At 45.2% G+C, this 14,754-nt stretch overlaps 1 protein-coding gene across 1 annotated transcript in view; it reads right to left on the minus strand.

The window, feature by feature from the left end:
- Positions 1–7,405, minus strand: part of CUNH14orf93 (chromosome unknown C14orf93 homolog) — a 27,013-nt gene extending 19,608 nt beyond the window's left edge. Inside the window, exon 1 of the mRNA XM_031362291.1 lies at positions 7,278–7,405. The gene's annotated coding sequence lies outside the window, so the exon portion shown is untranslated. The remainder of the gene's footprint in view (positions 1–7,277) is intronic.
- Positions 7,406–14,754: the final 7,349 nt, after the last annotated feature.

A 14,754-nucleotide genomic window follows, 5' to 3' on the forward strand; every position in this document is an offset into this window, starting at 1 on the left:
TTTTTTTTTTTTATTAGGTAGAGCGTCTCCCTGAAACTAGCACTCTCAGGTTTTTTTCCAGCTAGGATGTCAGATAGCAAGTAATAGCAATCTTCCTGCCTCTGCCTGTCTCTGCTCTCCACAGTGCTGGGGTTAGAGAGCACCGGACCAGCCTGCTTGCTATAAGGGTGCTCTGGTCTGAAATCAGGTCCTCAGGTCCTCAAGACTACATAGCAGGTGCTTTCCCTCACTGTGCGTTCTCTCCACTCTTGAGGGGTTTGTTTGCTTTGATTTGCTGTTTTTGCTTTTGTTTTTGAGAGAGGGTTTCTCTGTGTCACAGCACGGGCTGTTCCGGAACTTGGAACTCTCTTGGTAGACCAGGCTGGCCTTGAACTCATAGAAATCCCCCTGCTTCTGCCTCCAGAGTGCTGGGATCACAGGCATGTGCCACCAGGCTCTATGAGATTTTTTTTAAAAAAAGCCGACATGATGCAAAGATGTTAAACATGGATCTTGTGAGAAAAAGAAAGTTATAGGGTTTTGGTTTGTTTTGAGAGGTTCTCAGTCTTACGGTGAAGCCCAGGCTGGCTGGCCTGGTACCTGCCATTTAACCCTTTACTTACAGCAATTCTCCTGCCGCAGCCTCCTCAGGGTTAGGGTTATAGGCATACACCAGCATGTCTGAATTTGTGAGGTGTTGTTTAGTAGGGGTGTTTTGAAGTCAGAGTCTCACTATGCACTCACTCCCAGGCTAATTTCAGACTCACTCTGTGGTATAGGGAGCCTAGACCAAGCTTTTCCTGTCTTAGTCTCCCTAATGGTAAGGCTGCATGTGTGCACCACCAAGCTAATATAAATGTTCCAAATCCCGATTTTCTCATCTCTGCCTGATTTATTTGTATAAAAATTATCTATCACAATAGAAGACAGTGAAGAGGTGGCTCAGAGGTGAAGCACTTGGTGCTCTTGCAGAAGGCCTAAGTTCACATCCCAGCACCTGGTCAGGCAGTTCGCAACTAACTTCAGCTCCAAGGGTTCCAATGCTCTTTCTGGTTTCCAAGGGTACACGTACACACACACACACACACACACACACACATACACATGCACACGCACATGCACACACACATAAAAATAAGTTTTGCGGGCTGGAGAGATGGCTCAGAGGTTGGGAGCACCGACTGCTCTTCCAGAGGTCCTGAGTTCAAATCCCAGCAACCATATGGTGGCTCACAACCATCTGTAGTGAGCTCTGACCATGACGCCCTCTTCTGGTGTGTCTGAAGACAGTTACAGTGTACTTACATATAATAATAAATAAATAAATCTTTAAAAAAAAAAAAAGTTTTGCCGGGCAGTGGTGGTGCATGCCTTTAGTCCCAGCACTTGGGAGGCAGAGGCAGGTGGATTTATGAGTTCAAGGCCAGCCTAGTCTACAGAGTGAGTTCCAGGACAGCCAGGGCTACACAGAGAAACCCTGTCTCGAAAACCAAACAAACAAAAAAAGATTGTTCATCTACAGAGATCTATAAAATACTGACACCAGGTCAGTGCTCCACAAATAGCAGCTGGATTATTATTTATTATAATTATTACTAAGTTTTGTAGGCCTACCATGAACACCAACCCTGACTCTAATTTGTTTGTTTTGGAGTTGTTCTTAAGTCTCTCTCTCCATATAGAGAGATATAGATATAGACAGATATAGATACATATAGATATATAGATTTTTGTGTAGCTGTATAGACCAGGCTGGTCTTGAACTCATGGAGATCAGCTGCCTCTACCTCTTGGATACTGGGATCAAAGACATATTGTCATGCCCAACTTGTATTTCTTTTCTTTTTCTTTTTCTTTTTTTTTTTTGGTTTTGGTTTTTTGAGACAGGGTTTCTCTGTGTAGCCCTGGCTGTCCTGGAACTCACTCTGTAGACCAGGCTGGCCTCGAACTCAGAAATCCACCTGCCTCTGCCTCCCAAGTGCTGGGATTAAAGGCGTGGGCCACCACTGCCCGGCTATTTTCTTAACTATATACAAAATATCTACTTATGAGCCTGATCCCACAACTACACTGCTAGCTCCTTGGAAATCTCTACCTTTGTCAGACTACCCAGCTGTTTTGTTCTTTTATGAGACAAAATGTCATGAAGCCCAGGCTGGCTTTGAACTTGTTATGTGACTTAGTACTGACTTGAATGCCTGATCTTCCTTCCTCCATTTCTCCAACATTGAGATTACAAGCACCAGGCAGTGGTGGCACATGCCTTGCCTTTAATCCCAGCACTTGGGAGGCAGAGGCAGGCGGATTTCTGAGTTTGAGGCCAGCCTGGTCTACAGAGTGAGTTCCAGGACAGCCAGGGCTACCCAGAGACATCCTGTTTTGAAGAAATAAAAAACAAACAAAACAACAACAACAAAAAAAAAAAAACAAAAACAAAACAAAATAAAAACCATTAAAATTACAAGCATTTGCCATCACACATGATAGTCTAATTTTAATACATATGAAATTAATTTGGAAACTGTATTTTTCAGCTAGGCAAAGGAATTTGCACCTGTAATCCCAACACTCTAGAGTTTGAGGCAAAGCAACTACTATTGGTTGGAGAACAGCTTTAGCTGTTTAATGAATTTGAGGCTGGACTGAAGTACATAACCAGACTCCAATGCAAAAATAAATAAATAAAAACCAAACCAAACCAAAATACAGTGGATGTGGCTCAATTAGTAGAGTACTTGTCTAACATCCCTGGGCCCAGTCCCCAGCACTACATAAGAGCCTCCTGGTGTTAGCTCCCAGTTATCCCAGAACCCAGGGGTGGAGGTAAAAGGATCAGAAGTCCAAAGTTATCCTCCACTACACAGTAAGGTGAAGTCCAGACAGAATAAAAAATGGCACACACATAAACACACCACCAACAACTATAATAACCACCAACAGCAAAGCCAAAACCCACAGAAAAAACAAGCTTCATCTTTAAGCGTAACAATCCAGGGAGAGGCCGTCTGTAATCTCAACTCTCCCTTTCCTCCCAAGTCACACTTTTTTTTTTTTAAGACTAAATACATCACATTCTTGGCAGTTTCTTTGCTTGCTTACAAGCATTCTGAGTGAATTTTCTGCATGACTGAGTTTACCTCGAAAGTATGAAAAATAAGTTTTCTTACAGTTTAATAGATGGGTGTAATACGGTATTCTTCAGATACATATTCTCACAATGGGCCTTTGACTCTTTAAGGTCAGGATAGAAATGGACTGTGATAGGCAATTCCTATCTTCCTTGGAAATGGAAAGAAAATAGTCCCTAAAGCTCCTAACTCAGACACGCAGCCCTGTTTCCTCCATTTCAAGGTACAAATGGCTCACTTGTTAGAAAGTCTTAAAATCTATTTCTATTAGAGTTTTTTGGTTTTTTTTTGTTTTTCGAGACAGGGTTTCTCTGAGTAGCCCTGGCTGTCCTGGAACTCACTCTGTAGACCAGGCTGGCCTCAAACTCAGAAATCCGCCTGCCTCTGCCTCCCAAGTGCTGGAATTAAGGGTGGGCACCACCACCGCCTGGCCTCTATCAGAGTTATTACACAACAGCAAGTGATCCGTTACCATAAAATATGCTTTCCCTATACTTTAAGAGTCGACTAGTCTGGGGTGAGCAGTGATGGTCAATGCCTTTAAGCCTTGCACTCTGAAGGCAGAGGCCCCAGGATGTCTGCCAGTTCAAGACTAACCTGGTCTACAGGGCTAATTCCAGGACAGCCAGGGCTACACAAAGAAAGCCTGTCTCGAAAATCAAAAACAGTGACCTAGTGATCTGCAGAACATCTAAGACCTCATTATCAGGTACAAAACAGAACTGCCCAGACACTGGGCAGAATGGGCGGGTAAACAAATGCCTTCCCTGTAATCAGAAGATTACACCCTCCCTTCCTTTCTCCCGGGAATGGGGATGTGTGCCTTTCCCCTCCTCCCTTTGTGACAGTTCAGCATGTCATTCTTTTTTTAACTTAAAACTTTTTGAAGATTTCTTTTTTATGTATATGAGTATTTGCTTATATGCATGTTAGTACACCACAGGCAAATGAGCAGTTGCCATGCCTGGTGCTGGAGGAAGTCAGAAGTGGTTCCCATGGGAGACTGGAGTTATGGAAGCCTATGAGCCACCGTGTGGGCACTGGGAACTGAACCAGAGTCCTCTACTACTGGGCAAACTCTCCAGCCCTCCCAGACCTGGAACTATGTAGACCAGGCTGGCCTCAAAATCGTGGCAATCCTCCTGCATTAGCCTTGGAGAGCCAGAATTACAGGTGTACACCACCATGCTCTATTTGTAACAGGTTTTCAGGTCAACATAGCAGGGTTGTTGTTGTTGTTTTCCGAGACAGGGCTTCTCTGTGTAGCCCTGGCTGTCCTAGAACTAAAGCTGTAGACCAGGCTGGCCTCTAACTCAGAAATCTGCCTGCCTCTGCCTCCCAAGTGCTGGGATTAAAGGCATGCACCACCACTGCAAGACTCTTTTATTTTATTTTTAAATTAACTTGCTACATGTGCAGCTTGGTAAGATTAAGTTTTCAGTTTTCCTACACTATACTTGATATACTGCATTTGTGAAGACACGGGAACATGCAAAACTAAATACCAGGGCTTTTATCACATGTGCACAGCGCCTCCAGTTAATGCTGATTATTACTTTAAGGTGACTCAGATGGGCTCCACAAATTGCATCACATTCCCAGGGAGATGGGTGCTCTGTCTACAGGCGGCGCAGCTGCAGGCTGGCCTCTGCCCGCCATTGAGGCAGCATCCCATGGAGCAGGAAAGGTCCCGGGTCCTCACGAGTGGACCTCAAGGGCAGCCGCTGGAGCCCACCCGGGACCCAGCTTCTGGCTGCCGAGACGGCCTCACCCGTGTGCCGCAGCCGCGCGAGAACGCGGCGCCCGTGTACCCGGCGGCGCGCGCAAAGGGGTGTGGCACCGCCCCGCTTGCCCTCTGGCTCGTGCTGATAGGCGGTTAAACCAAAAGGCTGCAGGGCCAGGGACGCTATTGGCGTCCGCTCCCAGTCACTCAACGAAGCGGGAAGGGAGGGGCCTCCTCAGGGAGGGACACGACCAAGAGAGGCTTTTTCAAGGACGCCCGGCGCCATTTTGGTTTTCTGTTTACTCGCCTTTGTGACCTGGTGCTCTACAGTTGTGTGTACACGACTGTAAGTACAGAGGCCGCAAAGGGCTTGCATACGTTTGGTTGGGCTGATTTCGGGTCCCTGCCTGCCTCAGTTACCGAGCTTTCGGGTACTAGTTGCAAAGTAGCAGTTCCTCCTTAATGCAGTTTGGATCGTTTACTTTTGGATTCTCAGCAAAATCAACTCAGTATTATAGATTTGCTCTAATTTGTTAAAACTATCAAACCAACCAAGCCAATCCATGGGATTGATTCCTCTCTCACCAAAAAACCGACCTTGACATTGAGCCTAGAAGATGTAGTCTAAGCTAGCTGGCAACTACTCTTGAGGGTGTTTTCCATTGTCTTAGAAGTCGTGTTAGTTAACAGCCCACAGTGATGCCTGAACCTTCAAAAGGATAACAAAAATTACCATCACTCCTGGGATCATTAAGGTCGCTGGAATATAACTACATTTCAAAGGTTTGCACTGTCTAAACTTGCAGAAGGTCCACCTGGAACCAGTACTCATTGTGCGCCAATCTGGCTTGTATTGTTGGGAAATAAAAATTCACTTGACTATAAATAAGTCTTGCGAACCTGAGCCAGGGCATTTTCCTTATTAGTATAAACTATACTGCAGGTGTTGTTTAGGTGTCTTTAAATGCTGTCTCTAAACAACACTGAACTAAGAAGCACAGAGGTCTGGCTGTAGTGAAAACTTACACTTTAATCTTCTGGTTACAACACTGTGACCGACCCTGATTGCCATCCACATACACTGTCTTCAAACACAGACTGGACACGGGTAAATCTTATATAACTCCTAATGAGTCTGTCTCAGCACAAAGCTCCCACAGAGATGGGGGCCTCTGCCTCCTTCAACGCACACACTCTTTTCCAAAAGAAGAGTGACATTATGGGGAAAGCTTTGCATTCACAGAATGAAAAATAACAATCACATTGTATTTCTTATCCCTACTTTGTTTTGCGTTTGGCTCTTCTTGCCCTTACCCCAAATTCAATAACCCAATACCCCCGTTCAGTAACTGGACTAGAATATTGTCATACACACTTTCCCAGATGTGGAGTTTTCCAAACAAATCCTAACCAATAAAAGACCATTTTGTCAAAATGCCAGAAAATTCCCTTCTGGTACCTCCCCCCCGCCCCGAAACCACTCAAAGAGGCTAAAATATACACAGCTGCACATTTAAGAAGGAAAACCAATAAAAAACAAAAGCACTTATAAGTCACTAACGGAGGCTCTGGACTACACACTCAGTAACCCCCTACCTTCCTTGCCAAGCATACTGACTGCAGGCTTTGGGGCAATTATTTAATTATTCACTAATCTGATATAAAAAGAAGCAGAAAATAATGTAAATCCCAATAGGATGAAAGTTTTTAAGTATGCTAAGTGCAGGATCTCCTCTAAGTTTTACTTTGCATTTGAAATCCTGTTTTGATCACATTTGGGAACACAGGGGAAAAAAAAAAACGACATCCTAAGGTCTATTTTACACATATAAAATCAAAGGAAAACACTTTAAAAATAAAATCTGATACAACACATATACACATACTTTACATATACACAAAGAATAAACCCCAAGATGAATCCATACAAAATGGTATGCTTTAAGCGCACATACACACAAATGTCCTCATGAAATTGTGTGTGCAAGACACTGTGAGAGGGCTTCCCCTTCTCTCCAGGGAAATGAGTGTCCCAATTAAAATAACCCAGTATATTTAATCTATTGGCCTAGCACACATCCACAGTACTTGGTTTTGGTTCTAAGGGAGTGTGTCTAAAACGCATGCCAAAGGCTTTGTGAGGGCGCCTCAAATCTCTCTGTTGCCTGTGGTAGAAATTCACATTATCGCTTTAACCCGATTAAAAACAAATCTATACTTCCCCAAGCGACTAAAATTTAAATCCGTCAACCACAAAATTTACCAATTCTTAAAATGTGATCCAAAAAGAAAAAAAAAATAAACTCTGTAAATTGGTCTGGGAACAGTTGCACACGGCTTCTCAACTTGGTATATTTTTAAACCTCGACCAGGAAAAAGAAAGAGAAAGAGAGACAGGAAAAGAAATGGGGAAAAGAGCAAATTCCCCTTAGCAACAGTTTCCTCACCCCAGCACTGCCACAGATCTCTATTTTTAAAAAATTGGAAAACGCACACGAGATGAAGGAGAAAAAAAAATGGAAAAAGGATACCCGAAGGTCGTATGGCTCTTTGTATTCGTGTGTGTGCAAAAAAGGAGGACGCGCGGAGCCGGAGCTCGCAAGCCCCGCCCCGTCCCGGCCGCCCGCCCGGATTGGCCGCCCGCCGCCCCGCCCGTCAGCACACGCGCCGCGCCCGAGGCGTCCGTCCGGGGGGCCCCCGAGGGCCGCGGGCTCTCGGACCTGGCCGCGGTATCCACTGCCCTCCCCTTTCTCGCTGTCAGTTCACCTTTCCCATCTCGTTTTTTCCCCTAAAGCCAGGCTCAGAAGAACAACCCTGTGAGTGAGCGCCTTCTGACTTTGACAAACTGGACGAACTAGCGAACTTGGGACCTACTAGACTAGGATTGAGCGCCAGGATTGGGGGGCGAGGGCCTCAACCCTTGGTTTTTCAGGGCAGTGTCTCTGGGTCACACAAGATGCCTAGCAGCCCACCTTTACGTGAACATCTATGAGTGTAACCTTGTCCACGTGAAAGGCCAATAGCCTTACAGTTGGGGCTTGTTTTTGCACAGCCTGAGCCAGGCTACCCTACTAAGCTAAAACCACATTCTGAAGAAACCAAAATGTCTCCCTGCCATCCCCTGCATATAGACCATTGCTTAAACCTGGATTTTAAGCAGCCCATAATCTGGTCTCACTGCACCTATTTCTTATGAAACTCGTGTGCAAATATACACACACACACCATATATCTTTTGGTGGGGGCACTTGCGTGCTGCAATGCGAGTGTGGCAGTTAGGGGACAACTTGCAGGAATTCTCTCCAATTTGAGGGTCTGGAGGATCAAACTCAAGTCCACAGGTTTGGCGATCAACCCTGCTGATGGACGCTAAGTTTTCGTGCGTGCGTGCGTGCATGCATGTGTGTGAGTGTGTGTGTGTGTGTGTGTGTGTGTTTCTAAAACAGGGTTTCTCTGTGTAACTCTAGATGTCCTGGAACTCTCTCTGTAGACTAGGCTGGTCTGAGAACTCAGCAATCCACTTGGCTCTGCCTCCTTGTGCTAGGATTGGGATTAAAGGTGTGTGCACCACTGCCCAGCTTATTTATTTTTTAGTATCTGAAACCCATGACCCTTCTCAAGTCTTCCTGGGACTTTCCGACTTTTCCTCCTCACTCGAACCCCTGACCTATGAGTTTATGAAAGAAAACGAGAAGAACTCTAACGATGGTGATGTGATGTATGTCCATTCCCATCCTTCTTTCCCTCTTGTTTTGGAAGCAGTTTCTACATGCTTCGGTCTGTGGCCTGGCTGTGTTGAAGAGGGAACTGCAGACCTTTCCAGTTTTGCACAAGCAATGTTGACACAGCTTCTTGCAGAGGGTAAGCAACTGTGACAGTACAGGGGCACAACATGCAGAGGCGTGTGTCATTATGTGTTGCCGGAGGATGGATGTGTCTCCAGGGGAACATGCTTCATTGTGCATTAGCTTCCACTCCCAGTCACCGACCTCAGTCTCCTTCCTGCCTCCCCAAAGCCTCCTGGTCCAGCTCTGCCTGTCAGCGTCTCTATCCATCTTTCCCTGCTGCATCCAGTGATGGCTTCCCTCCATTATTTCCCGGTTCCTCTCTCTGGCCTCAGTCTTTGTAGCTTCCTTTCTCACACTTATTGCCTCTGCAATACCAGCTTTCTGGGTACCTCACATGGGGTGATAACTCCTCCTTGCTACATAAAAATCCATAAGCAGTGCATGGTTTATTTATTATTATTATTATTATTATTGTTATTATTGTTATTATTATTTAACATTTGTGAAGTGGGGCTGGAAAAATAGCTCACACAGTAAAGAGCTTGCTGCTTGAAGGAGAGGACCTGAACCGCATCCTCAGGACCCACACACAAAACTGGACATGGCTGTATATGGGATCCTAGGGTTGCTGGCCAGCCTCAGGCACCTAATCTCTGAGATACTAGTGAGGGAGGGCCAGTCTCAAAAAACAAAACAAGCTGGGAAGTGGTGGCTCGTGCCTTTAATCCCAGCTTTTGGGAGGCAGAGGCAGGCAGATTTCTGAGTTCAAGGCCAGCCTGATCTACAGAGTGAGTTCCAGGACAGCCAGGTCTATACAGAGAAACCCTGTCTCCAAACAAAACAAAACAAAACAAAAAACAAATAACAACAACAACAGAACACCAAGATGGCCAGCTTCTGAGGGATAGCAGCTGATGAGGACCAAACATTCAGTGAACTAAAGAAAACTTTTTTTTTGTTGCTCATGCTAAGTATGCACACCTTCTCCAACTGAGCTACACCCTCCCAAGGGCTCAGCAGGTAAAGGAAACTGCCCGTAAGCCTGATGATCCACGTTCTAGCCTCAGGACCCAGATGGAAGGACTGAACCAACTCCCCCAGCTATCCTCTGACCAAGTTGTGCTCTGACCTCCACATGTGCACTATGGTTCTGGAACCCACACACACAAAGGCCTGCAAGTTGCCCTCTGACCTGAACACACACACACACACACACACACACACACACACACACACACGCACACGCACACGCACACACACACCACACACACACACCACACACACACACACACACACACACACTAAATAAGTAAAGAGTACTTTTTATTTATTCTTGTTTATTTATTGTGTGTATGCCAGAGAGTTGGTGTGGAGGTAAAATTATTTTTATTTGTGGGGAGGGCAGTAGAGGGCATCAGATCCCCCGGAACTCCAGACAGACATGCATGTCTGTAAGCTACCATCTAGGGAATGAAACCTGGATCTTTTTTTGTTTGTTTGTTTTTTGGTTTTTGGTTTTTGGAGACAGGGTTTCTCTGTGTCATCCCTGGCTGTCCTGGAACTCACTCTGTAGACCAGGCTGACCTTGAACTCAGAAATCTACCTCCATCTACCTTCCAAGTGCTGGGATTAAAGGCATGTGCCACCACTACCTGGCTTGAAACCTGGATCCTTTATAAGAACAAGTGCTCTTGGGGCTGGAGAGATGGCTCAGCGGTTAAGAGCACTGACTGCTCTTCTAAAGGTCCTGAGTTCAATTCCCAGCAACCACATGGTGGCTCACAACCATCTGTAATGAGATCTGACGCCCTCCCTCTTCTGGAGTGTCTGAAGATAGCTACAGTGTACTTACATTTAATAAATTAAAAAAAAAAAAGAACAAGTGCTCTTAACTACTGGGCCTTCTTTCTGCCCCCAAACGCATGGTATCTTCTTTCTTTTAAATAAACCAGGTCAGTAATTCATGCCTAGTGACAGCTTAACCTGAACTATGAAGGTTAAGTACTGAGTTATGTTAAGCACCTAACTCAAAGACAAAGATTTCTGGGAGAAATGAGTTGAGTTAAATAAACCCAAGAAGCTGACACGAGTAGAATTTTTTCTGCCTGACCCATTAACAAATGCAAAGCAGATATTTTAGATTTTTTTTTTTTTTTTTTTTTTTAAGCTTCAGTTGGGCATAGCCCCTGGAAACCAGAGCTTGGCTCTGAGGCCAGGCCTGGTAGAGCCCTGAGGGATGAGGACAGTTGCAGGCTAAGGGAGAGGAGGGGCAGCCTGGGTCAGAGAGGAGGCAGCAGCTGCTCCTGGGGGCGGTTCTGGTTGCTGTGTCTGCGATTTCTTCTTGCCCACTGTAATTAAAGCTTTCCCAATATGATTCTGGCTTCCTGAGGAAAGTAGAATTTATTAAAATAAGCAAAAAATAAACATAAAACAGTGGCGATGCTTGGTTGCAAGAGAAGTATATTTTAAAGCATAAAGCCCTTGTATCTTAAGGTCAATGCTTGCTGGTTACTTTTATTCTTGTATTATGGCCCTGGCAGGAGGGAATCTTCTAAAAAAAACAGCAAGGTAAGAGGAAAAAGAAAAGACGACAAGAGTGCACACTAAGATAGATTCTGACTGGCCTCTTGCTACTCTGGGCAAGAGGGGAATATTCCCAGGTACTCCCCATCTGCCCCCTCAGACTTATTCTTTTGCTTCTGGGTTTTTGGCTTTTTTAAGATTTACTTATTTATTTTATGTGTATGAGTACACTGTAGCTGTACAGATGGCCGTGAGCCATCATGTGGGTGCTGGGAATTGAACTCAGGACCTCTCCTTGCTCCAGCCCTGCTTGCTCCGGTGTAATACACTGTAGCTGTCTTCAGACGCATCAGAAGAGGGTGTCTGATCTCATTATGGATGGTTGTGAGCCACCATGTGGTTGCTGGGATCTGAACTCAGGACCTTCGGAAGAGCAGTCAGTGCTCTTACCCGCTGAGCCATCTCACCAGCCCCCCTTTTTTCTTTAAGATTTATTTATTTATTATATGTAAGCACATATTTATTATATGTAAGTACAATGTAGCTGTCTTCAGACACTCCAGAAGAGGGAGTCAGATCTCATTACCAATGGTTATGAGCCATCATGAGCCACCATGTGGTTGCTGGGAATTGAACTCAGGACCTTCAGAAGAGCAGTCAGTGCTCTTAACCACTGAGCCATCTCTCCAGCTCTCTTGTTTTGTTTTTTAAGATTCATTTTTCATGTATACAGCACTTTGTCTGCATGTATGCCTGAAAGGCCAGAAGAGGGCACCAGATCTCATTATAGATGCTTATGCACCACTGTATGGTTGCTGGGAATTGAACTCCAGACCTCTGGAAGAGCAGTCAGTGCTCTTAACCTCTGAGCCATCACTCCAGCCCTTGTTATTTTGTTTGTTTGTTTGATCTTTTGTTTTGACTCCTACCTAGGCTAGCCTCAGACTTGCTACAGAGACCACAGTGGCCTTGACCTCCTAATCCTACCACAACCTCCTTTACCTGTTTGTTTGGTTGGTTTTTCCAGATAGATTTTCTCTGTATGGTCCTGGCTGTCCTGGACCTAGCTCTATAGATCAGGCTGGCCTGGAACTCACAGAGATCTACCAGTCTCTGCCCCCATAGTGATGAGACTGTGCCACCATCTCGGGTGGATTACAGGGGTGTACAGTGGTTCCAGGCTTCATCTCACCTCTTAATTTTTTTCCCATATGCCACATGGATTCTGTAGGCCAGAATAAAATCAGTTGTTTCATTTCCCCTCAAAGGATGTGACCTTCCTTTTCCCAAATGGCTTTGACAGTTTTCTCATTTGCTAGCTGAGGAGGATATTGAAGAGACAGGGGCCTTCTGGTCTTGCCTAAGAGGGAACACTCGGTAACGATCATGCTTCAGCTTCTGATGTGCTTAACTGTGTTCTTCCCTCCCCCCCCTCCAGGCCCCACCTACTCTTCCATCTCTTCACACTCTGCTCAGCCTGCAGCACTGTCTACCCCCACAGCACTCCCTTGTCAGATACAGAGATGCCAGAAGGCATCCAGCCTTTACCCCCACGATGTCCTCTGCTTGCAAGAGAACTCACAGGCCTCCAGGAGTGCTTGCTTTCTTTTTTATCCCTATTAGTCCCCAGACTAACCCAGAGGAGTCAGATTTTGGTGATACTGAACTGTATGTGGAGGGAGGGAAAATGTCAGCCATCCCTTCAAAAGCCTTGTCTCTTGGAAACGGGAGCTGCCACAAGAAATCAATCTTTCAGCTATTTAAGGCAATTTCTTTTCCATCATCCTTTGTCAAGACCACTGTATTAGGAATGAATCTGGAGAGAGTCCCTGAACGAGTACATGCCACTCAGTAGCTGCATCACCACCACCTGGCATCCATCATCTTCACGATAGCTTGCTGCTGCAAAGCCAACCCTCACCAGTGAGAATTCACAAATACACAGGGCAGCTACTGATGGCCTACGACGTAGCAGTTTTTATTGTTTTAGATTTATTTTATGTGTATGACTGTTTTGCCTACATATATGTAATGTGCAGGTGTGTGCCTGGTGCTGGCAGGGGTCAGGAGTTGGGTCCCCTGGTACTGGTACTGTAGGTGCTTGTGAACCACCATATGGGTGCTGAGATTTGAACCCAGGTCCTTAGCAAGAGCAACCAGTGCTCTTTACTACTGAGCCATCTCTCCAGCTCAGAAATTAAGGACTAAAAAAATATTAATTTGCCGGGTGGTGGTGGCACACACTTTTAATCCCAGCACTTGGGAGGCAGAGGCAGGCGGATTTATGAGTTCGAGGCCAGCCTGGTCTACAGAGTGAGTTCCAGGACAGCCAGAGCTACACAGAGAAACCCTGTCTTGAAAAACCCCCAAAAATAAAGGCTGGAGAGATGGCTCAGTAGTTAAGAGCACTGACTGCTCTTCCAAAGGTCCTGAGTTCAAATCCCAGCAACTACATGGTGGCTCACAACCATCTGTAATGAGATCTGATGCCCTCTTCTGGGGTGTCTGAAGACAGCTACAGTGTACTTACATACATTAAATAAATAAATAAATAAATAAAAATTAAAAAAATAATAATAAATTAAAAAATTTTAATTTTTATTATTTTTTGGTTGGTTGGTTTTGTTTTTCTCCAAAACAGGGTTGTTCTGTGTAGCCCTGGTTGTCCTGGGACTCACTCTGTAGACCAGGATAGCCTCAAACTCACAGAGAGCCACCTGTCTTGGCCTCTAAAATGCTTCAATAAAATGGGTGAATGAGCACACCTGGCTCATATTTTTTGTGTGTGTGTCTATGTAGACTTTGTACCCTCAAGGCCAGAGGCACTGCACTCACTGGAGTAAGCTGTGAGCTCCCTGCTGTGGGTGCTACTGAACTGGGGTCCTCAGGAGGAAGTGCACGCCCTCTTACCCCAAGTGCTAACTCTAGCCTCACAGACACTAGCAACCTTTCCTTACCTTTAATCCTAAGTTTTTTCCAGAAAACCTGTCACACTGACCCATATTAAATGGCTTTTTTACCACAGACCCAGGTTAGAGGAATAGGAATATACCAGAAAAATTATAAATGTGCAGGTTCCCCCTCTTCTCTCCTACAGGACTCTGTGCAGATTAGGTGTTTAAACAGACCACTGCCAAAGCAGTGAGGAGGACGTGGTGGGACGCCCATCCCAGTTTATGTTCTCAGAGGCCAGGGAGGGTTGTGCTCTCTGGAGTAAGGAACTGGAATCTGTCTTCCAGACTTCCCTTTTCAAGGCATATAGTTTTCAAATAGTGTTCTTGGGGGGCCCAGGGAATGTTTGTTTGTTTTTTTTTTTTTTTTTTTTTGGTTTATCAAGACAGGGTTTCTCTGTTTATAGCCCTAGCTATCCTGGAAGTCACTCTGTAAACCAGGCTGGCCTCAAACTCAGAAATCCGCCTACCTCTGCCCCCTAAATGCTGGGATTAAAGGCGTGTGCCACCACTGCCCAGTCCACTTCAACCTCTTATCTGGTTTCTTTCAGGTATAGAGGTTTCTCCTTAAACGTGAATTTGTCAATCTGTCTTGTCTATCTATCTATGCAACCATTTTCTTTCTTTCTTTCTTTCTTTCTTTTCTTTCTTTTTTTTTTTTT

This window comes from Mastomys coucha, unplaced genomic scaffold (assembly GCF_008632895.1).
Source record: "Mastomys coucha isolate ucsf_1 unplaced genomic scaffold, UCSF_Mcou_1 pScaffold9, whole genome shotgun sequence".
NCBI lineage: Eukaryota > Metazoa > Chordata > Mammalia > Rodentia > Muridae > Mastomys > Mastomys coucha.